Source organism: Taeniopygia guttata, chromosome 1, assembly GCF_048771995.1.
Source record: "Taeniopygia guttata chromosome 1, bTaeGut7.mat, whole genome shotgun sequence".
Lineage (NCBI taxonomy): Eukaryota > Metazoa > Chordata > Aves > Passeriformes > Estrildidae > Taeniopygia > Taeniopygia guttata.
In genome coordinates this window covers 85,437,055-85,462,136 of record NC_133024.1, presented here as the reverse complement: position 1 = coordinate 85,462,136, position 25,082 = coordinate 85,437,055, and the positions used below count along the sequence as shown (strand labels likewise).

The window sequence follows — 25,082 nt, the reverse complement described above, 5'->3', positions numbered from 1 at the left end:
GAAATGTAAAGCACCATCTTCCCCTTCTGAATTCTGTCTGGATTCATTTGTTGTCTGGTAGTCAACTGTGCTTGGCAAGAGATGGTCACCTGTGTGCCAGTGAAGTTTGCCACTTGGTAGCCAAAAGCAGTAGCTGCTTTTATTGGCTTTCATTAAGGCTCTGTCAGTGTAAAAGCCTACACAGCAGGTTAGGATTTGTAGCCTCTTTTACCAAAGAGTGAAATAAAACATGGAGTTATCTAGTGAACAGCTCCCAGGATTTTGAGATGAATGGTATGTCCCATGCCTCCAGGTGGTCATCTGAGGAGCTGTGTGGGGGTGTGTCCCTGATGTCATCGGAAGAAACTTGGATGTCAGTTCTCCTTGCCCTCACCTGTCCATGGCATGCAAAACTGTAGGATATGTAAGGGCTGCCTTAATTTAACCTCAGGCAGCAGGGCTGGAAGGTCTCAAGAAGGCCATAGGGGCTATCTTGCAAGACTGAGGTATGGTGGTACTTCTCAAATATCAATTGATATGTCAAATCAAATATTTTTTCATGCAGATTAAAAATCATGGTCCTGGACTGTGCCACTGTATTTCTTTCAATAGAAGTTTACATACTTAAACCAAAAGGAAACTTGCTTGTTTATTAAGTTCTGTCAGCTTTTGTTAGCTCTCTTTTCTTCATGCCCTTCAGTTTCCTTGCATTAACCACCTAACACAATCTTTTTTTCTTTTATTTAGTTAGCTGTGCTTTTGTAGTTCTTCAGACTTTGAAAAGCCTCTGTGTCTAACCTCTTTCTTTCATAAGAAAGTACCTCTGCCACTTACAGACTTCTGCAGCTATTCATGCTGAAGTTTCATAAAGTTCCCTTTCCTTGTTTCTCTGTTTCCCTGTCTGCCAGTGTCTCCCCTGTAGCTCCAGTACCTTAGATAAGGAGTCCTTGGAATTCTTGCTCTTCAAGGGAGAGTGGGGCACTGCCTTGTGAATTTTACAGAATTATTATGCTGCCTGTTGTGAAATCAAGCCCTTTACTTTTCTGAGCACCCTGTGCTGCCTAAAGGTGATAGCCTCTTCCACTGCTCTTCCATGAGTTTTCCACAAGCCCACTGAGGAGTCATAAACTGGATATTTCTTCCAGTGTCGTCACTTCATTTAACCTCATGCAACCATTTAATACTGCTAAAAGTCTAAGCTCATCAGTGTATCCCTGTTTTGTTGGGTTTGGGTTTTTGGGGGACATTTTGTTGGGATTTTGGTGTGTTGTTTTAGCTTTTTGGGTTTGTGGGTTTTTTGTTTGTTTTTTGGTTTTTGTTTGTTTGTCTGAGTTGGTGTTGGGTTTTTGGATTTTTTTGGGTTTTGTTTTTTTTTTTTGGTTGGGGGTTTGGGTTTGTTTTGCTTTGGTTTTTTTTTTTTTCTTGTTTGGTTTGGTTTTGGGGATTCTTGGGGTTTTTGATACATTTTATGACAACAGGGAACATAACTTCATTTGTTGAACAACTACCTACTGCTCTATCACTTTGGTGAATTTAGGATGTCTTTCTTATTGCTGATACTCTGCATAGGATTAATTTCCCTTCACTTGCAACGTTTAAAATTTGCATGCCCAAGACTACTTGGACTCTTTTCATAGTCAAAACACCAAAACAGGTGTCTCCAAAAGATGATTCATCTGGTCTTTCTTAGGCAAAAACCATGGAAGGGGAACCACTTGCAGAAAGTGTCTAATTCCTTCCATGAACTGTGAGCAGAGCAGGGAGTGACTAGCCATGATCAGCCAAGTCCAGTTTCTAAAAACTTTAGATGGATAACATCCACCTATTACCTGGATATCATAAAAAAAGTGCTACACACCTTCTCTGTCATTTTAACTCAATGCCACTGCATTTCTTTTCTTTTTCTTTGCATATATAGCTTTGCAAAAGTAGACTCATAGTTTCTTGCAAAGACAGCAGTTCCTTATGTCTTAGACAAACGTCATGTTTGTCCAAATAGTCTCTTACCACCTTAAATTCATATCATAATCACAATGTAGCAGGCTCTGCGTGACTTTTGCACTGTAATTTTTATAATATCCTTGTGACTTCTTGAAGTAGCTATTATCCTGCTTGCAATTAAAGCTGCATAAAGTCACTTCAGAGCATTCTCATTACTTATCAACTTGAATATATTGGCTGTTCCACATGTCTTTTATTTTTTTAAAGCAGAATGCATCAGTACAACTGTGATTCAGATTCATTGCAAATATAAAGGCTCTTCTCCCTTTTCGTTTCCTATCATGTATTTCCTATCTTGTGGTTATATTCTACTTTATATACAGTAATGCTCATCCTAATTCACCAAGACACATTCAGAATTGCAAACGAGGCATTGTGCCTCAATGGTGGAAAGTCATATTTTGTCCTCCTTTTTAATACTCAAAGCAGCATAAATATAATCCTGATTTTTCAGCTCAATGCCAGCAGTCTAAATATGTTCCCATTGTTCTCAAAATCTTCATATGGATAGTATTTCTTCACGATAGCATTTATTTATCAAAGTTTATGCTGCTTTGACTTCTTATAAAATAACAGCAAAGATAAATGAATCAATTGACCCCAAGAGCAGTTTATTTATCCCTTTAGTCACACTTCAGTGGCAAAATCAATACTCTTCTGAAATATCTGATATTACAGTGGTTCCAGTAAATACTGACATTCTTGAGCTATGTGAAGGGGGAACAAAAATTTATTATCAACTTAGATTTTTAGTACCTTTATTGATTTTTCTGGGGCTGCTTGAATTTTTATTTATCTGTTGCTAAGTAAGTGACCTTTATTTCAAAAAAAACCCAAAACCTGCAAAGCAAACCCAAAAAGCCTTAAGTTTAAATCCTGTAAAAACAAAAGGAGAAAAAACCACACATCTAACATTGTCAGTGACAACAGTTTTTGCAGAAGAGTGTATCTGGTTTTAAATGATGCATAGCACATCACTGTGTGTTCTTTTTCATGCCATCTCTGCATTTGAAAGAGCATAACATGTAATTTTTTTTTTATGCTGATACTGTTGACATTCACTTTGTGTGACAGCAAAGATGTTTCTGAGTCATCCATTGATACCAATTATTTTGATACAAGGGTGAAAGATATGAGTGACCTGAAAGAAAATTAAATAGTACGCAACAGGTTACATCTTTTATCCGATAAACTGATCTAATTCCTGGAAGTATGGAATAAAATTTTCTCTCTCTTACCCTGAAAGCTTTTAAAATATAAAAACTGGATGCCAAAGATAGAATTTGAGGGAGTTCCTGAGGGCAATGTGGAGTTTCCAGTCTGAAACAGTGTTTGGACTGTATAGCAGAGAACAACCAATTTTCCCAGTTGTGCTAAACTGAGAGGAAGCCACTGTATCAGAATTTGGAAGAGAGGTTTGACTCAGCCAGTTTGGAGCAGACATGGTTGGGAAAGCCTAAATTTAGCAGTCACCAAGAAGTGCAGGCTCATTCTAGGTGGCCACAAGGGGACAGGAAGAGGTCATCAGGGGTCTATAGCAGCCTTGCCATTCCATGCTTATGTGCCCTGACTTGTGGCATAGTTGTCCCAAGATGTGGCAAAGCTGGACTAAGAGACAATACATTGCTTGGAAGATTCCATGTGACTCTGCTGCCCCTTTGGAGCATAAGGAGGATACGTGGAATGAAGGGGATATGTGGAAAAATCAAGGTATGAATCAGCTTTCCCACTGTTTTGTGTCTTGACCAAATGCTGAATATTGCCCGTGTTACTTGCCTGGGCAGAAAAAAATTGAATGTAAATTTGAAATGTGTGTAGATGGGGTGCCTGCATCTGCATGTTTATATAAAAGAGTAGAGTTCCTTAGGGAAGTTATCTTGGAAGAAGAATGACCTTTTCAGTAGCAGAATATTTGAGACCTGAAAAAAATTTGTAGAAACTGGCAGAAAAGCAAGCCATAGTTTGAAGTTTGAAAAGTTACTATTTCCTACCAGTTCCTTTTCTTACTGGGATAAATGTGCTCATTTCTGAACTGCCTTGATATTCTTGAAACACATCTAGATTTAAATCTTGAACATTCTTCACCAAAATTCACCAAAAAAATAACTGATAGCAAGTGCTTTAACTTGGTTTGTCAGTCCTTCAGCTGTGGCTCTGTTCAATCCTTACCTCAACAAGTGTGTCCTGCTTTCCATTGGCATCTCTCAGAAACACAATTTGCCACCAGCAAGAACTAATGGTATCTGTTTATGGCTCCTTGATGGAAGTGTAGTTCTCTCCAACACTCCTATTAAGAACAAAGATGAAAAGGCTCAGTGGTCCTGTACATATTGAGATGTAGGCCAAAAGGTGTGGAAACCCAGCACAAGCTCTGGCCATATGTTGGTAGGTACTGTGGTGAGACTCAGTAAAGCAGAGGTCTTTTGTGAATAAAATTCTCTCCAAGGGCTTTTCACTGTTCCTGGTACTGAAGTATTCAACAAGCACATCTAATATTAAAAAAAACCCCAACATTTTCAGTGGTTTTTTCATTCTTTTCTACCTACATCCCTTGTTAATCATGAAGTCATCCAGAGAGAACTATCTCACTGAACATTTCCTCCTCCTTTAGACCTGCCAAAAGATTAACTTTCTGCATAGAAAGAAAATTCCATAGCTTCATTCCATCACTTCCCTTCAAAAGACAGTGTAATTAAAATACATTTGTATTTGAATTGGTATGAAAACCAGAAAAGTTTTAAGTAAAAGTTCTGATCCAGATGAAAACTAAAATACATGTGTGGTTTTAAACTTAGTCATTGCATAAACTTCACATAGATGATGGGTTAATCATGACCTTCACTTCTTTGCATAGGCAGGGATATAGACTACTGAAACAAACAGAAATGCCCAAACAAAACCACCACCCTATTTCAAGCTGTAAAGCTAAAAGAGAACTGAGTTACTAAAAAAAGATCTGGGAGCAGATAACTTTCCGGAAGTTTCAAAAACATCGGGACAGTGATTGTAATGTCCTGGAGCTAGAAACAAGAGACTACATGAGGCCAGTCTACAAGTATTCTTATGCTGAATCTAATATTGAGAAAAAACTTGCCAGAGGACAAAAGAGAGAAAATAGACTGAAAAATGTTCAGAACGGCTGTTATGTGATGGAGATTTTCTCTCCCAGTGTTGCAATGCTCTTTCCCAGGGCCCTTTCCTGCTGTGCTGTTCCTCCAAAGAACTGATAAGTTCTGTCTTATTTGCTTGTCTTATATCTCTAATGTCATTGTTATAAATCTGCTGAGAATCAAGTATATTTGTAATATTTTAAATAAAGTACCACCAGAAATTACTGTATACATTGGCAGATCTAGAGTAAATTTTCTGACAGGAACATTTCTCACAGTTTCTCTTAAGTCTTGTTTCACGAAGTTCATGCCTATAAACTGAGTATTGATTGCTTAATTCCCCAAAACAAAAGAAAAATCTATTTACCAATGGATTCAAAATTGGCTGAAATTCTGAAACTTGGAGCTATTTATGGATATTTCACTTTCAGTTAAAATTACAATGTCTGACCAAGCAAAGCCACATCATAATTAGTAACTGTAAGACTGCTCGGTTTTACTTTGAAATAGCCCCAGATACAAAATGGTTTTGGAGTTGGCTGAGTGAGGAATGTTCCCCTTGCAGTTAAGTGTGTCAGGTGCTGGAAGGTTGTACTAGACCAAGTTGTTGTGTGTGCAATTCTTCATTAAATATAGGAAATAAAAGGATGTTAACAGATGTATGGGGAGAGAGACTTAGAAGTCTCTGCATTTTCATTTCTACCCCATTCCCTCTGTGGCAAGTGCCAGCATATGTGTTTGGAGCACCAGCAAGGGTTCCTGCCATATGCCAGCCCATTTCAGTGGTTCTGCCTGTATGTGTTTGCATATGTATTCATATGCATATATGCATACAGGTGCAAATGACATAAGGTCAGTGTTCGGTGCCAGATATGGAAAGCAGTCGGTGTGGAGGAGGGGGAGAATCATAACTTTGACTGCTTTGAACTCAAATTAAATGTGAAAATAAGTAGTTACTTGAAATGGATTTGTCAAAATAGCCAAAGGGAGTTTCGACCTCATCACTGATATATGAATGGCTTATGGACAACTAAATCCCTGGGCTCCTTGAAAATCCCAAATCTAAAGCATGTTTTTTAGAGCTAGCAACAAGACTCAGTGCCACTGACATACTTCTGAGAAATTGGCATCATGAACCTTCAATCTGATTAGTTACACAGGTACTTGTGAAATTGCTTTATACCGAAGGCTTAAAAAAAATTTATTCCAGTGCTCAGAGAAATCATCACTGTAAGAAATACAGGGTGCCAATGGGAAAAAACAAGTCAATATTCCCCTGCCTTCATATCTAGCCAATCTGCCTATCCAAGTATTTTCTTTAAATTTAGTATAAATTTAAAAGGTTTAAGGGCATGCAGTTGTATCATCATTTTTAAGGCAGCCAAATTAATTCTTTCATGCAGTGCTTGAACTTAATGGAGATTGACTGTCCTGTTTTCCTATTGTAATGATGTGTACCAACTCGAAAATGAAGATGTTGGAGGATAAAAAATAGTGCTGTGACTGCTATTGATTAGCTGTCTTGTTTGCTTCATTGTTCAGGTTCTGTTGGCCTCTTGGGCAGAAGGACACCCAAGTATAACATCCCTGACATTTTCCTGAAAAGATGCATGCTTTAAAAGTGACAGCCTTACTTAAAAAATACAGTTTTGATGTATAAATGTGGTAGTTTTACCTGAAAGGATTCTGATGGATTAGAGTAGACAAAGAGAAAGATTTCTGAAACGTACCTCAGGTCAGCCTTGTATTGAGAATAGATTTAATAGCAAGTGTCTTACATGATGATGACACTTCTAGTGTCTCTGCATTTCCTTGTATGTGGGAACGAGCAAAAGTAGTGGACTTTATCTTCAAAGACAGAGTGATTAGGTTATTCTGACTAATGTGCTCAAGTTTCATTAAATGTTTGAGTGGTCATGAATTCCAGAAGACTTGACTGTGTGTGCTGATGAAGAAAAGTAGCCCTTGAACTGGCACATAATTTTATCAAAAATATTGCCTGTATTTTTAAAAGTCGCTTTATAGATTGTTTTTTACAGCCTTCAGGCAGTGGGCTATTTGATACCATTTTTTTTTATTCTCTTGCCTGTTTTTCATGCAAAATATTTAGTACAAGAGTCACGTAATTAAATTTGTAAAAACAATCTTCCTTAATTGCATACATATGAACTTAATGCCACATGAGTGTTTATATTCAGATATGGCTCTTGCTTATACAGAAAAACAACTCATAATTTATTGAACTCTCTGTCAAGGTATTTAAAAGAGTCAAGTACACTAAGTGATTTCATGCATCACCTTTAATGAAATGCACAAACATATGAGCATGACTGTAGGACTGGGTTGCAGCCAAAGTTAGAAATGCCTCTGCTTTTATCAGTGTTGTTACAAAGGGCCAGATTTTGCCATGTGTACTGTCATGTCTGGGAGAAAGTAGATCTTGCCAATGAATGACCTGTTGCTCAACAGGGGTGGAGATATTCGAGGCTCAGTTTACTAATGTCTCTGTGGCAAAACTATGCTTTTCATTAAATTATGTAACTACTTTGCAAGAACCTGGGCAACCAATTAGTAAGTAGAAATCACCCAGGAAAAAAATGAGGTTTCTGATGTGCTTCAGCTGGAGGTATTGCAGCACTAATCTGACTTCCCTTCCTCTCATCCTGTGCACCTGAGAGCAAGCCAGGGTGCTGCTTCTCTTTCATTCATGCTTTATGAGGGTCCTGCCTTCACATCTAGCCCTGCCAGTTTCTTGGCTTGGTGTGTCTCATCTCCTGGTTCATGGCAAGGTATTTCCATTCTGCTCTTGCAAACACTCTTCACAAAGACCACTGGCAACCTCAGCCCATTTCTTATCTACCAGATCAAAGTTACATTTCTTCTTTTCCTCCTCAAAGCTGCTGAGAAGCTTGTTCCTGTCCTCTTCTTCACTCGTCCCCAGTGAGCTCAATTCCCTGCTCCAGTGGGGACACAGTGTCTCCTGCCCTTCTACCTGTCACTTTGGACAATGGAACTCTGATGAAATGACCCTCAAGGTCACATTTCTTTTCTCATTCAGAATCTCCAGGGAATTAATCTAGCCTGCAGCATCCACTGAGATGTTTATTTATTAAAAGTAAACTAGAAAGTCTGACAAGACCAAGCCATCTCCTAGCCCACTCAGTTCTCTGGTATGTTTTCTTCCTCTCTGTGCATGGTATTCCTTGAGTCCATTTCAATGGCAAAATATTTTGGGGACAGAACCTGCTTCTTGCCTTCTGCTTACTTATGTGTTTTTGAATGAAATTACTTGAAAATGAAGTCCTCAAAATTGAACTGCTCTTCAGAACTGAGGAGCAGCTCAATTTTGGCCATGGCAATCTTAATGACAATCTTAATTTTCTTTCCATGTGCTGTGATTTGATGTTTCATTATATGGTCCTGAACTGTCTCTCAAATAATACAGCATATTTTTTTAGTTGAACTAAGAATCATTAGACACATATTTGCAGTATCTTACAAGCATTACTGTGCATATATATATATACATAAATATATATATATATATATATATATACATTCATACAATTACTCGACATAAGGAAAATCTTCAATAAAGTGTAGATACAGTGAAAATGGCATGTACAGACACAAAACATATTAAAATTATTTCAGGCAATATATTATCAGGTGTAATTTACCACTGAATGAACTACATGCATGTTATTTGAAGCAGAATCCATGTTTTAATTCTGTGAGTACTCATTTCAAAACATGCAAGTATAGGATGAAAAAGTGCAGTGAGTACAATGTCAACTGTAGTAAGGAAAAAAGGGTCATCTGACACATTCAATGTTCATTTGCATCCTGCAGCACTCTCCAAATCTATTTCTTCTTCAGCATTCACATTTTACCCATTCTTGATGGGTTTTGTTTCTAACTCCTGTGTGCTGTACAAGGATATTCAGAGGAGGTTTGTGACATTCGGGACAGCAAAAGCTGCTAAATGCACTGTATAAAGGATTTTTTTTTCTTCTCACTCGTTCTCTGTTCTGCCCAATTCCCTTTGTAATAGTAATTTTTGGAGTCTGTACAATCTAGAAAACCCTCAAGTGCAATGAAGGAACCATAGCTACTGCTGCCAGAGTCAGACTGACAAACGGCTCCCATGTAACAAGCAGCAGCACATGAAACCAGCCGAGGAAGAGGAGGAACAGCATGAGCTCGTGGAGATGGGAGCATTTTCCACAGAAAAGTTTAATTCTGCTACTCCCCTTCCCTGTGTTTTGATCTATTTTGCTTCCATAATTGTTGTTAACATTGTAATCATTGCCAACAAGATGAACCCTGCATAACAGTCTACTCTTTGTCAGGACCATACCTGGGCCCCAAATGATGGCATTTATTTCAGGGTGTGCTTTAAAGGGCTGCAGGTGCCAAGGAAGAGCAGAGGTTGTAAGTTCTGGTCGGCACCAATGGCTAACTTGCATGTAGCCTTTCCATCTGCTGCAGCAAGCATTGAGGCTTCCGTGATACTGAAGAAAGCCAGGATCTTTGGGAGCATGCCTCAAGGGCAGATCAGTCCTATTAACTTTTCCTTTGTTGCTGTTTCTGTTAGATTTTATAACTCAACACTGAGGAAAGGAAAGGAAAGGAAAGGAAAGGAAAGGAAAGGAAAGGAAAGGAAAGGAAAGGAAAGGAAAGGAAAGGAAAGGAAAGGAAAGGAAAGGAAAGGAAAGGAAAGGAAAGGAAAGGAAAGGAAAGGAAAGGAAAGGAAAGGAAAGGAAAGGAAAGGAAAGGAAAGGAAAGGAAAGGAAAGGAAAGGAAAGGAAAGGAAAGGAAAGGAAAGGAAAGGAAAGGAAAGGAAGAAAAGCAAATTAAAAAGCTGTTACATCCTGTTCTTTTTAAACTATGCCATTAAAATTGTGGCATTGTGGATGAGCTTTAAAATAGTGAATCTATAGTATGCTTATAATGCCATAATGAAATGCACTCTTTTCTAGCCGATAATCAAAGTAAAGAGTTTTTGGTTTTTATTTTCTCTTTTCTCACTTTTTGGGTGTACTAAAGTCTGACAGGAAGATTTTTCTGGGCTGTGATTCAGTTTTGGACAGCTGGCTGGAAAAACTCTAATTTGCCACAGTATATAGGATCCAAGGATCAGTGTTTTGTCTGTAGTGTAAAAAAATAGGTAATAAGAGGTACTTAAATACATCAGTGAAAAGGGTAGTTAGTAAAAATACAGGTAGTGTACCATATGTGCACAAGGATGTGAAAGGCAGACTTTTCATCTAGTCAATATTCTTGAGTTTGAAGATTAGCTGAGCAAAGTATTAGCTCAGATAGCTGCTGCATCATGCGACTCTTTGTGACATATTGAGTATGTTTGAAGTATCTTCAAATATCTTTTCAGCTTCAGCAGCTTATTCTGCAGGCATAAAGTCTTTACTTAATTTGTAAATTACTGTCTTCATTTATAAATTACTGTACTGTATGCATTTATTTTAATCAATCACTGCAGTTGTGAATTCCAGTCTGATTTCTGAATCAGCACTCAAAGATAAATGATAGATGGTTTGTTAAGCTCTCTCAGCTAGAGTTCATGATGCTTAATTTTCTTAAGTGATAATATTTCATGCCATAATACTGATCTTTTTTTATTCTTCTTTCTGCTTAAGTGGAGTTTAACCTAATTACATGTGGTCTCTCTAACAGTTGCAGTATGGAACCTTCACTGAACTTTCATAAATCACCATTTTAACTTTTTCAGAAGAAACCCTACAAAAGGTCACCTGTCATCAAAGATATTCTAGCTAAAAGTTCTAACACTTAACCTCGTCTCTAAGCTCTCTTAACTCAATTACACCAATGCATCACTCAGCTCTCTTTGGGTTTGCAATAAAAGGAGTATTGGTCTAGGGCCATTTTTTGGATCCCTGGCAGCAAGATGCCACACATGTACTTACCTCATTCACAGCTGGATGGTTTCATTGTAACCCCTCGTGTCTCCCTCCAACATTTTAACCTCATAAAAGCATAATGTCACTAAATACTGAGATTTGATGTAATTTATTCTGAAGAGTGTGGATTTTAAGCCTTACATATGCAGTTTAATAGCAGCATTCTTCTCATCAGGCAAACTTTGCTCTCAATATTTTCATCTGCATTTTGTACACACAGAAACATATATACACCCAGATTAAGGTGATGATGTTTTTGAGAAGCATCAGAGGAAGAGAAAGAAAAGGTAGAGGCAGAGAACAAGATAACTGAAGACTAAGCGTACCAAAACCAGGCATGCTTTTGCTGTGGTTTTTTCCATTCCTGTTATATTTTTGTTTGAACTGGCTCCAGAGAAGCCTTGTTCCTTGTCGCTCTTGTTGTTGTGTGTGTGCTCATGCATAAATTCAGGTCAAGTATGAAACATTTTTTCTGAATTCCTGGTAAGAATGTATAATGTCCTTATCAACAGATAACAAGAAATCTGAACTAATTTAGCTAATGACCCTAGGTTATTTTCTTTTTTTTCTGCCATTAGCAAAAATAGGGTTTTTGCTTAATTGTTAATGTATTTGGTTCAGTAAATTAGAGCTGCTTGAAATTTCTACTAATCCTTTTCCATTGAGGGTTTCCCTGTACTAAGTGACACTGAATAAAACAAAAGCCACGTGCACACACAGGTTTGTGAGATTTTCTGGATCAAACATAATTTAAGGAGCACAACATTTTAAAATGAGGAATTGTGCTTTTGTCGTTTTGGGGTTTTTTTTTTTTTTGTTGGTTTGTTGGTTTGTTTAGGGTTTTTTGTTGGTTTTTTTTTTGATTTTTAGTTTTTTGGTGGTGGTTTTTTTTTGGCTTTTTTTTTTTTTTTAATTACTGTACCAAAAGCAGCAATGAATAAACAGTGTTTACTGAAAATACACTTTGCTTGAACTTGGTCATTAAAGCATACAAGGGCTAAGGGGTTATTTTGTAATGAAAGAATGGACCAATATATAAGGATAAAAGTAGAGAAAAGGTTTAACACACAGCACAAAGATGTTTTTGAATGAATCAGTCTTTGCTATTTAATTTACATTTTGAGGGCTCATTAGGATGATGAATGACACTGCTGGAGAATAAAACATACTTCCTGAACAAAAGAAAATCTCTGTAGCCTAATAACATTTTATGCCAGCACTTACATTTGTCAGAAGTGGATGCTATTTATCCCTATGATTATTTAAAAATCATTTTTATTGTCCTTTGTGCTGTGTCCTCTTCTGGGAATTTTAATTCAGAGTTTGACACCTACTTATTAACTTCCATGAAGTATGGAGTACAAAGGCTTATACTATATAAATGATTCTAACCAGCCATGTTTATAGTGCCTGAAGCTGTATACAAATTAGCTGAGTTTGGATTCATTTCTCTTAGAAATGGAAAAAAAAATGGAGTTGTGTAACCTTTACCACCTCAGCAAAGTAAATGTGAGTTGAGCACGGCTGACCTGGGTTTACCAGGATATGGCAGTGAGTCAAAAGAACAAAGAGAAGTTTATGGCGTTGATGGCACGCATTAGGAATCTATGTGAGTTGAGAACACTCTATTTCATGTCTTCTCCTTCCTCATCTGGAAGGATGAGGGTGAAATAGGAATGCTAATGTTTGAAACTTCAAGCTCATCCACTCCTTAATCAGTAAATAATTACTTCCTGTCTTGTCTTCTTCTGTGCTTATAAATGCCTATACTCTAGAGTCAAAGGTATGCAAATACCAGAAAACAGACTATCTCTGAAAAAATGTCAAAATATTTTGGTAAATTATACACTATTATAATAATTGTATTTTTATAGTTTGTCTCAGAAGATGCACTGCTTTTGTATCAAATATTAAATTTTAGACCCTTCATGAGGGCAAACCATCGTTTCCCCTACACTCCCTCTTCCACTCTCCCTGTAGCAGATCTGCTCAGCAGCAGTGATATCCAGCCTTAAGAGTGAAACAAGTCAAAGATTCCATTTGTCTTTCTGGGGGAGTGCACTTGTTACTCACTTAACTTTTTGTGAAAGCATGTAAAACAGGATGACACAGAGATTTGTTTGGTCATTATGACAGGACATGAGAATGTTGATCTTGTTTTCCTTTCCCTTTCCAAAGCCATCCTCTATGCCTTTCAAGAAGTCTAGCTGACACTAAAGCAAGTATCAGTGTGCAAGAAAAAGTATTTCCTTATATCTAAATCTACAGCATTTCATATTGATTTTTGAGGTGGTGCTAATCATCTGGAACATTAGATCCCAAATTTAGCTATCATTTTATTTCTGAAGAAATTGCTCATCAGCCTCCAATATATTCCAAAGATTTTTCTCTGTTTCATATTTTGTGGGCAAATAAACTATGGAAACACTTTGTAACAATATGTGCAAATGTTACATGACTCTGTGCAGGTAATGGGTGAGCAGACAGAAACACCGGCTACTTTTCATCCCCAAATGTGGTAGAAGTATTTCTGGGCATCAGTTGCAGACTGCTGTTTGGATAGCTCCCATGGTGTTCTTGCAAACCTCATTCCCTTGGCTGGACCCAGCTGCTATGAGTGGAAGCCCTGGAAATACTGCTCCATCACACACTGTGCTCCCATCCTGTGAAGGACTGAGAAAGCTTGATGTCTGTGGGCTTGATTTGGAAAAGCTGAGGTCTTGTGGACAGGCCTTATGTTTGTTTTCAGAATACCCATTGTAGATTTTTAAAGACATGTGTGTGTATTAGAGTTTGTTAGGACTTCTCTTGTTTCACTTGGTACTGTAATTTTCAGAGGGAGTTCCATTCTGCCTACCTAAAATGCTTCCAGCCCTTTATGCTGCACAATGTACTCTTTGTTATATTTCCTAAAAATACATAGTGTTGCCCATATAGAACTGTAGCTATATCTTGTATTTAAAGTTATATATACCAATACATATCTAGACTGTGAAGTGCTACACAAGCTTCATGGTAATGTGCATGCATACAAAAAGCAGATTATTGCAGATTATTTTCAATCGAGACATCTATTTAACATTTTTGTTGGTGACACAGACAGTGGGATTGAGTGTACCCTCAGCAAGTTTGCTGGCAACACCAAGCTGTGTGCTGGCAGCAATGTGCTGGGGAAGGGACACCATCCAAAAGCACCTTGACTGGCTTGAGAGGTGGGCCTGTGCAAACTTGGCTCAGGGCAAGTCCCAGCACAACTACAGGTGGAGGGGATGAATGGATTGACAGCAGCCCTGAGGAGAAGGACTGGGGGATGTTGGCTGGCAAGAAGTTCAATGTGACCCAACAATGTGAGCTTGCAGCCCAAAAAGCCGATTGCATCCTGGGCTGCATCCAAAGTGTGGCCAGCAGGGCAAGGGAGGGGATTCTGCTCCTCTCCTCCACCCTGGTGAGACCTCGCCTGGAGCCCTGCATCCAGATCTGGGGTCCCCAGCACAGGAAACACACAGGCCTGTCAGAGCAAGTCAAGAGGAGGACCACGATGATCAGAGGGCTGGCTGTGATGCTGTGATTTAATAATTTTCTTCTGATCAAATAGCAGGATATGCAACTTTCAAAAGTTGCATCTTTTGTGTTGGTAGCTTTGCTTGAGCTCTGAACCCTAATGAAACACCTTGGTTGACTTTGGGTAGGTTCACACAGCAGTCTCTATCTACCATGGTTAGTCCTTGTAGAGGCTGAGAGGTCTGATGCACAGGTGGACACAGATGAAGAGCTTCTGTCTCTGCTGTAGAGATCCATCAACTATTTATGCAAATTGCCAAAATCAGTGCTAGTTTATTTTAATATGCTAGACAGCAAACTGTAGCAATTCAGCAGCTGCTATGCAAGCAGGAACCTCTGAGACAGTATTGGAACAGAGAGATAAGAATGGAAATGTAAGCTCAGCTTCTGTATAATTTTTGCTGTTTTTTTTCTTCTTTAGCTTAGAGGTAGTTATTCTGGGTAGCAAATGAACTGATATCACACCTTTTCAAAGGTAGTGGTTTGATTTTGCAATTATTTTCTAGGAATGAGAAATCCCATTGTATCTTAAATTTATATATTGGTGCTGTCAACAAGGCAGCTGGGGCACTGAGTGAGGGGTAATTGTCACCCTACAGAGCCCGACACCCACGTGGGTGATCTGTGCAGACAGGCTGCTGTGCTTATACAGTCCCCATGGATAAAGTGATACAGGTATTCAGCACATAATATTGACTGTTTTCCCAACTGCAGGTATTTAAAATCCCATTGTATTTCTAGCATAAATATATATAAGATTTATATTAGTCGGGAGCTGCTCTTAAGTGGGGATTTTGCTAGTAACCCCCTAAAGCTGAGGCAATAGTGACCAGCCAGTTCTTGACTGCCAGGTCTGTGCCTTCCCCTGCACAGAAACAGTTAAAAGTCTTTGCCTGAAACCCTTGTTAGAGTATCTTGTTTCATAGCTGTATTTCTTTAGCAGAAAAAGAATCACGAAAAAGAGAGATTTTTGCCAAGAACATTTTATTCTGTTCCTCACAAAATACCTGTTGCTGCAAATGGTGCAGGACAATCCATGTTTTGGAGTCGCTTCCCCATCTTCTACCTGCCCTAATATATAACTGGGCTAGAAGGGACTTGGAGTGACATCTGCACATAAAACTTTCTGGAACTAGAAGTATGGCTGGGGAAAGGCAAACAGAAAGCTTAAGGAAGCGTTTAGAATATATGTAGCCTTTTGAATCTTCATTTTTCTCTGGTGTTACTGCCTGATGTCCTTTTGTGGCAATACGGGCCCACAAATGAAAATCAGGGCCCAAGTGTAGTTTTGCCTTTCCCTCCTCTCCAACAAGAGCCAGGACCTGAAACTCCAAACCCTTCACCAAATAGTTAATTCTCAGGAGACTGAGCCACTCATTATTCCCTTCATAAACAAACAAATAAATAAAAGATACAAGGATCTGATCTGTTTAATACTCATCCTGAAAAAAACAGAGTGCAGACTAAACATAGTAATCTGATGATTACAAATTATTCAGTCCTATAAACAAAGCATGACAATTGATGACAATGTGGTATCATCTATCATAAATGCAGAGCATCCTCTCTCATCCATAACAAATAATTTGGAGTATTTCAAACCCATAACAAATATATTTAATGTAGTTCACTGTAAAACAATGTGTGTTTCTCTGTTTCTAATGCTATATTCAAAAGCCAGCCAAGAGCTTTTTGTGTTTTATTCATTATATTCATTTATGCTGCCAATTCTACTTACTATTCTAGTATTCTGATTTGAAAAATCAAAATTTAATGTATTTCAAGCAACACTTAATGCATGTGTATCTCAAATTATAGGAGATGGTTTATAAAGTACATGATGAGACCATAATATAATTCCCGAGTTTCAGACAGATTTTTATCTTGCTAGTTAAAGTATTGATCACAACCCTTACATTCTATTGGTAGCTTTTTATGTGAGGCAAATCAGCTGCCATTGTTACCAATGCTGAAAATCTCCCTGAGTAAACCATGATAGGTTTATTACATAGGAAGCTTTGATCCTCAGGAGTCAACTAAGATATTCAAGGTTCTTATAAAGGTGTCTTAGAGACTGTGATACAAATTCAGATGTCTGCTGTCAAACGACTCCTATTCAACAAACCCCTATGAGCCACCTTTGAAAGTGAAACAGCAAGATGACACCATTCATAGCTTGGCTTTTGGAGAGATCTTTGTGCTCCCCTGCCTTTCGGTACCTGACAACTCATTCCAGGCCCTATCAAAGTTGCATAACAGAATTTGTAAAAAGCTACATAGAAGGGTTTAATGTGTTGAGAACAAATAACTTCTTTGTTGATATCCACTGTCAGATCAAAGTGACTGAGGGTAATAGGCCCAGGACTGCATTACCTTCAGTTACACCAGGGAACAAAAGAATAAAATAAAACAGCAAAGGGCAGCAGAGAACAATAAAAAGAGGAAAATACTAACAAGTTTAAAGGATTCAATGCCCTGAAACATTAATAAAAGCCACAGAAATAAATTCATCAAGATCACATAACAAAAGGGAAGCATGTGCCTTCTCAGCTGAAAGGCTGTCCAACTGCACTCCTGTTTTCTGTATGTGTTGCTGAAATTCAGGGTGCCACAAGACCTGCCATTTTCAACAGGGACAGAGAGCTGGCTCTACTGCTCAAAAATGCAGATTTGTTGTACTTGACCTAGATGGAAATGTCTGTAAGCAGTATTAGGGATTTTCTCTCCATTTAGCTTCCATTTAAAATTAAATGGGGCTACACTGAACATTTCTTTCTCCAGAGACCAAATAACCTGTTTTTAAGTGGAGAATTGTTGAAAAAAAAAAATCCTGAAGGTTTTTTTTAAGCTTTCCAGTGAAAGTTTTGGAAATCAATCCAAACCAAACCTAAGGGCAACATAACCTTTCTGTGAAAACTCACAGACCCCTTTAAGACATGGTGGTCCATTAGCTGTGTGGAAGGGCTCAATGCTAGCAGGTGGGAAATGTGTGCTTACTGGAAGGACAAGCATGCTTTTCCAGACAGAAAGTCTGGGAAAGCTGAGACTAGTTTTTCTTTCTATTTCTTTCTGTATTTCACTGTTAGTTGTAACAGTGACAGCAAAAGAAAATCAGAAAACATTGTGACATTCAGATGCAATATCCCCTTTAAAAGTGGATACCTTGAGAGACTATGAAAAGGGAAAGCCAAAAGAAAAAGAACTAGAATCATTTAAAGCAAACCTTTTGTCCTCCATGACCAAAGGACCAATGTGGCTTCCATCAAAAAATGTTAACAAGTACCATACCAGTTATTTGGGAACTACTTGCAACTCTCCCCCAAATTGGGGACATCATTTGTTCTCCTGCTCTTGGTCTTTGCGATTGCCCAAAAAGTGGGGTGCTGTCATAGAGCCCACAGGAAAGCAGGTACTAGTGCTGGGAAGCTGCCACTCCTTGGGATGGATGGTTTTACAGATGTGGAGGTATCCACTCTGGAGGTAAGGGAGCATAGGATAGTGCCTGGCTCCTGCCTAGCTTCCAAAGAAGAGGACGGATATAGGCTTGCAGTGAATCAGTGGTAAAAAGAATTTGTAAGTGGGATTTGGGAAAGAGAAGACAGGAAAAAATAAGGAAGGTATTTATCTATTCTGTAACTTCAAAATGTGCTGAATTTATTGGTTCCCATATTAAGACTACTGTTGATAAGATTTGACACTTGTTTGGTCAGTTTGGGCATTTCCAGGAAACTTTTGGAGAGTTTTTTTTTATGTGGCATGTACATACAACATGCATGTGTATGTATACCTTGGTATATATATTATACCTTTATGTATACAGGGTGTCATGTACATTCCTAACTGGAAGGAACTTACATCTGTGAGCTCTGAGACATCCAGCCCTGACATTTTAGTTGAAATTTTATGTGTCCTATTAACTGCAATACATTTAGAAAATACTGGTTTCAGTAGTTTTGTAGTGAATATGTTCCCATCAGTCTGTCAGTGACCACAGTATGGCTGGATTTTTCTTTTGACTTTCAGGAATGCTGAAAGCACAATAAAACTCTGCCAAGGTTTTCACTGTAGCTTGAAGAATTGTGCTATTTATCAGCCTCCATGTGGATTTTAAGAGACTCCACCTGAGCTGACCAGAGGCATCAATGGATTGATTTAAAGATGCAGATGCATTCAATTGTATTTCTTCATTGATAATGCTTTGAGTTTTCAATAGCAAATTATAACACTCTTGGGCAAATAAGTGTCCAGGTCATAATTGCCATCACCATGATATGTTTTTTTGTGTTCTTAGCATTAAGACTGAGCTATCATTGTCAAAACCATGTAAGGCTCTCTTCCTTACACATAATAGATTATTTTTTTCAAACTCAATTCTGATCCATATATTCTGTGAAGCAGTTGTACTCTGTGCAAGTCAGGGAAAGCAGTGCAGTGTAAGTGAAGGAAAGGAAAGGGGAAAGGGAAAGGGAAAGGGAAAGGGAAAGGGAAAGGGAAAGGGAAAGGGAAAGGGAAAGGGAAAGGGAAAGGGAGAGGGAAAGGGAGAGGGAGAGGGAAAGGGAAAGGGAAAGGGAAAGGGAAAGGGAAAGGGAAAGGGAAAGGGAAAGGGAAAGGGAAAGGGAAAGGGAAAGGGAAAGGGAAAGGGAAAGGGAAAGGGAAAGGGAAAGTACATATGCATCACCTATGCCCAGGTAAGGTAGAAAAATGGTCTAGCTCTGGATTTGCAAATAGGTTATTTGACTCTCCTGTCTTTATCACCAGATGCTCACTGGTCAGACTGGCTCAGTCAAAGGTTCTTGATGCTTGTTGCCCTCACAGTAGCAGTTATAGTGAAAGGTTGAGATTTATTTCCCTGGCGAGGAGACACTGTCAAAGCCAAAATGTCAGATGTTGGTGACATCCTTAGACTAGCAAAAGCTGTTAACAGAAAGCCTCTGGTCTCCAGATCATGGGGATTTTTTACCTGTTGAGTTTAGATCAGTCTCAGACTCTAAAACTGTGAAGTCTGCTTTCAGCATTAGGGATTAGTGAGAGGTTTTTTTCTCCCCAGGAAAGTTTTTTCATCTCTGTGTGTTGTAAGAAATAATCCAGCGTTACCTTCTGGAGCTACAGGCTGATGCTCAGTGCTTTGGGCTTCTGGTTGCTGCTTGAAGATCCTGTAATCCACTTTTAGCCCTCTGTGAAAGCCTCTGTTCTTAATCTTTGAAGGAGGTATTGGGTAGAGTGACATCCTTGTTACCCATCATGACAGGAAACACCCTTGTGTCCTTTGTCCTGTCCTCAGCTTTGTTAACAGAATGGTCATCCAGATTTTTGGTAGCATTTCAGTGTTAGTATCTTTCCTTTATACTTTGTAGAGATGTTGTTTGGATGATGAATTTTATTAATATTGAATTTCTCATGCAAGGTTCAGTTTCTTATTGCCTCCACCGCTGCCCAAAGGGTAGGTTTTTTTCCCCAGTGTTTTCTAAATAGATGTAAATAGGCTTTAAGGAACACCTGGTAGATGTTACTCTTTCCACCAGCACTCATGTACAGGGGCATTCTTCCATCAGGGACCTTTTTGGAAAGATTTCTCCGGAGCTGTGTACTGTAAAACCTTCAATCTGTAAGAGGTTTAACCCTTTCTGTGCAACAGTTTGTAATCACATAACCTTTAGCTCAGTGGGAATGAATACCAATTATCATTTATAAACAGTTCCTCTCATTATGCGCCTATTTATGGCATCTTTTATAGCTTGCTAATTACAAGCACACAAAACAGAAATGTTTGGAGTTAAATAATGTAAACAGGGATGTAATTGATTTTCATCTTGAATAGTTTTTATTGATTTATCGTTAATTAACACTTTTAAAGGATCTCTTGCCAACGTAATCCATTTAATTTATTCAGTGTTATACTAGCTGACGCTAAATTCATGTTAAAATTCAGAAAAATATCAACAGTTCCCTAATACCTGTTTTTCCAACTGTTGCCATTATGCAGATGTTACATATTCTCCCCAAACACAGACAATATATTAAATGCAATCAGTCAAGCTCAGTCCAGGTCCCAGCCAACAAATGTCCACATCACTAAAAACAATACATTCCAGCTGACACTAATTGGCCATCTGTGCAGTGAGGAGGACAGGTATCTAACGGGGAGAAGAGCTCATCTCTGTCAGTCTCAGGGCAGGGTCCTTGGGTGGGCTATTGGAGAAACTGCATGGGCTGAGGGAAGAAGCTCACGACTCAACTAAAAAGCCTTTTGTGCTGCAAAACCAAAAGACTCTTCTGTCTGTAATGGAGATTTTCTGACAAATGCACCACTGTGTCAAGCAGCAGTCACTTGATGTGTTTTGGGCAAGCATATAGTACTGCAGAAAATATAGCATGCTGAAGACTTTTCCGGAGGTCCCCAATGGCTTTTTCCAGTTTTTTCAGTGAGAAGGAGGGACTGTGGAGTCCATTCAGGGAGGTTTTGACATCATTTTCATATATGTTAGCTCCCTTCCTCTCCTGCTGACTTTTCTGAAAGCACAGGTGACTTACTAAGCACCTCCCCAGGATCAAGCATCTAGCAAGTAGTAAAATTGCAAGGTCCAGTCTTCATTATTACCAGCCCATTATATTTTTCAAATGGGTAGTAAGAGAATGTAATCACAACAGACCCTGTTTTTTCATTAGTGAAGAAAAACATTAATATACTGTGACATGGTATTGATTTGATGCAATCAAACTTTCCCAATAACAATAAAACCTTTATATTTTATTAATAGAACAATGCAGTTCATCTCCATTACAGCTCCACTTTATTGTTCTGGGTCATGGTGTAATTCTAGCATATTTGGAATTTTATTTTTATTAATATAATGTAAAAGCCTGTAAAATCACTCTGCTGATCTGTCAGTAGGTTTCATTTGAGGCTCCCAAGCATCTTTTACTAGATGAAATGTTACCAGCGCAGCTCCAGTCATTGATTGTTCGATGACCCTTAGGGGTGGAGAGAGTGGGGAGGGTTAAGAAGGGTTCTTGGCCTTTAATTGTCTCCATTTTTTTCTGTGGTGTGGACACTGAGACTTGGACTCAGACCATCTCATCAGTTTGAAGACCTCTCAACACAAGGCCAGACCCACCTTTTCCAGATACCCTCCCAACTGGGCTGTAGGAGTCTGATCTCTGCCGAAGCACCCAGCAGCCATCCAGATGGCAGCCCTTCAGCATCATTTCACTTTCTCATCCTGGCTTTTCAACATTTACTGCAGGCCAGGCACTACATGGACAGGAAATGTCTCAAGCTCTGGGGCAGGCCATGGGCACATATTGGAGGAGTCAAGCTCTAACATCATTTCCTGGCTCTTTTAAAACAATACAATATGGTGAATGGCTTTACTTACACATCCACAGTACATCCACCTTCACCGAGACTCAGATCTGCTGTAAGACCAGCACAGCCTAAGGCTTGTGATACTCTGGGTTATGGCTCTGTGAACTCCTCTCTAGTCTTTCTTCTGGAGGGTCTTGCTCTCCAAAAGCTGCTGATCTGCCTCAGTTGTGTAGGGGAGCTGTTGTGCACACTGCTCTGAGAGCGTCATTCACCAGGAGCAAAATGGGCTCTTGCTTCTTTTTTCTAGTGTGCACAGCAAGTCTGTTGGATCATCTGGCATTTCTCTCTATCTACAGATGTTTTTGATTCATCTCCTTTAATTAGCCAGGACATATTCCTGGTCTTGGTACAAGACTAGGGCATCATGATATTCCAGTTGCAGTGAGGCCCCCAATTAGTGCAGATACTTTCATTAAAGCAAAGCTAGATGACTTTCATCACTTGCTCTTTTTTTTTTTTTTTCCTTGAAATAAAATCTTTTTAAAAGCTACTCCCCTTCCCTTTTGAACCAAGAGCAGTGTTGAAAGATCCCTTGGTAGGAAAAATAATCCCCATAAAAATATGATGGGTCCATTTCAAAAGATATGGGTTTATTAAAGGTAACAGTTTATTAACAGTGACTGTGAAATAGATGGATTTAATGACTTTAATTAGCACAACACTTTCTGACACAGACCTTGAGGATAATTTAGCTCCTCTTTCCCATCTCCCTCCTGCACTTCCCTGTGTCTAAAGAAGTGTCAGCAATTCCTCATAGTAAAAGTGAAACAGCTCCTACTCACAGCAATGCAAAGCACAGGAGAAAACTACTGTATCAACAGACTGTGGCGACTGGAACTCCAATTAGTGGTAAGGCATAGCATGAGTGCAAAGTAAAGCTTTCAAATATCAGGAGCAGAAAATCAAGCTTCCTGAGCTGTCTCTATATCTATTTCCTTGGTGTAACCCTACATAGCTCAGCCCTGCTTGCCTGCATCCTCAGGGGGAGATTAGGAGTTTTCTTCACAGAAGGCACAGGCATTATTAATAATGCCACCCAGTGACGTGAGGGTGACTACAGTATGCCATGGCTTCCTGAAGTCTATCCCTCGAAAGATATGTGGAAACATTGCTGGTAGGTCTCGCATCACTCATCAAGATCAAAATGCCATCATTGTTAGAGAGGGAGAAATAAAAGATAAATACAATTTTAAATTCTGGTCTGTTTTTTCCTACTCATTCCTTTTTCTATGAGATATCCCAGATTTTCAGAACTGAAAATGTCTACTTCCATGTTGATTTTGACCAAACACATTTTCATTCTTGTTTGAAGAAAATGCTTCTTTAAAGTAAAAAAATCCAAAATTTGGAGACAAATATTTGATATTTTGTTTTAATGTCTTCTTGATTTAGGCCATATCTTATTCTGTGATTACAGATTATATTTCTTAAAATTTGTCATTGAAGTATTTTGACCTGATGAAATTTTGATTTCTCAACTGAATTGAAGAATGGTTCATAAAATTTCATTTTTAAGGTAATGATGTGACACAATTGCATTTTGAATGGAAGCATAGCCAAAGGGATAAAATCAACAAGTAGGTAGCCTGCCCCCAGGTCCCCATTCAGAATTAAAACATTACAAAAAGTGGGTATTTCCTGAGGGGCAAAAAGGTAAGTTTTTGACTAGGTTGAAGCCTAATCTTTTTACCAGCCCACATTTCCTGTGGTTCAAATTCCTGACTTTTCTCTCCAAGAGCTGTGTGGGTTCAGCACAACCACTCCATAAAGAGCATTTTGGAGAATGTAGCACGTGTAAGGAAGTCAGTAACAAGTTAAGGCCTGAATATCTGAAAACCCTTCATGGGCATCTGCAAATGGCACTTCCCTAAAATTCCTTTCCACAGCCTGGCTGTATTTCTGCAGAACCCCCAGAAATCACATCTCTGATCTCAGGCACAAAACCCTGTTAAACTCCAGCAAATTCCACAACTTGAATGTGTTAAGATCTCTTTAGAGAAATGATTGAAGGGAAAATTTGAGAGTAATGATTCTTCTGGACCCAACAGGCAGAAGCCACACTTATGGATATGTAAAAAGATAAGGAGTTTACTTCTTCATACTGGATATTCCTTTCTAGCAAATGGATTGAATAGAAAATGTATATATGCATCTGCAAGTGCATGTGTGTGTGCCTGGCTAAGAAGCATTTCTAATATGCTATCAGATTAAGGTCCATCAAGGTGGGATTTTTCCCCCCATCCTTTTTCCTATTTTGTTTCATCATGGATTTAGGTTATTGCCTGCCAGCATTCAGTGGGATTTTCCCCCCAGGGAAAATCCTGCAGCCCCACAGTGAGCTGCGCTGTGCTGTGCCTGTACAGTGTGGGGCAGACGTGGGGTGGCCGCTGTCATACTGCTGGCTGGAGGTGATACAACCAGCCTGGCTCCCAGGGGAAGAGGATGGTTATGTACCCCAGGCTTCTGGAGATTGTCCTCACACTTAATTGATACTGGAGACAAAAATCCAATAGCTTCTGAACACGTTGTAGAAACACCTAGCACAGTCCAAATGATGATAGCACCAAAAGCTTGCATCGTAAAAATTTCTTGGGCTAAAATGGAAATAGACACTTGCAGAAGATTTTTCTTTCTTTCTGCAATATAAAGATTTGAAAGGAGGGAGAAGTATCACAAGATAGGCAATTCCTTCCAGAGAGGTTTCTTTATATATCTCCATGTGAGCGCTCTAGGTAAGGGAAGAAAAAATACAGTAATGCTCTGAAATAAAATTTGTACAGAGGTAGCTTTTTTTTTTTGAAATGACATCCCGTTTCCCAAGAATTCTATGTAGCCTTTAGTCAGTTTTGCTTCTTACAGTTCTCTGTGCTTTGCATGGTAATTAGCTGCTCGTGTTATCAGCAGCACGACGCTCCGGGCTATTTCCCCGGCAGCCGCTGCGCTCTCCTGGGCGGCAGCTCCCGCCCGCCGCTGCCAGACCGCGCGGCAGCCGCCCCGCTGCGGGCGCTCCGCAGGCTGTGCCGGTGCGGGACAGCATCCCAGGGGGAAGAGGCCGAGCCCACTTCCCCTGACAGGTCCCCAAGACTTGCCAGGATTTCGCTGATGGTCCACTGGAGGTTCAGTGAG

The 25,082-nt window shown here is 39.1% G+C and overlaps 1 protein-coding gene and 1 long non-coding RNA gene across 5 annotated transcripts in view; both read left to right on the top strand.

Annotated features, from left to right (window-relative positions):
- Window positions 1-25,082, top strand: part of AFF3 (ALF transcription elongation factor 3) — a 326,738-nt gene that overhangs the window by 121,346 nt on the left and 180,310 nt on the right. The gene's annotated exons all lie outside the window — the stretch shown is intronic.
- LOC140684597 (uncharacterized) overlaps window positions 1-25,082 on the top strand; it is a 90,060-nt gene that overhangs the window by 63,793 nt on the left and 1,185 nt on the right. The window contains exon 1 of the long non-coding RNA XR_012057066.1: window positions 1-25,082. This exon is cut by the window's left edge and continues 63,793 nt beyond it. This is a non-coding gene — a long non-coding RNA (uncharacterized lncRNA).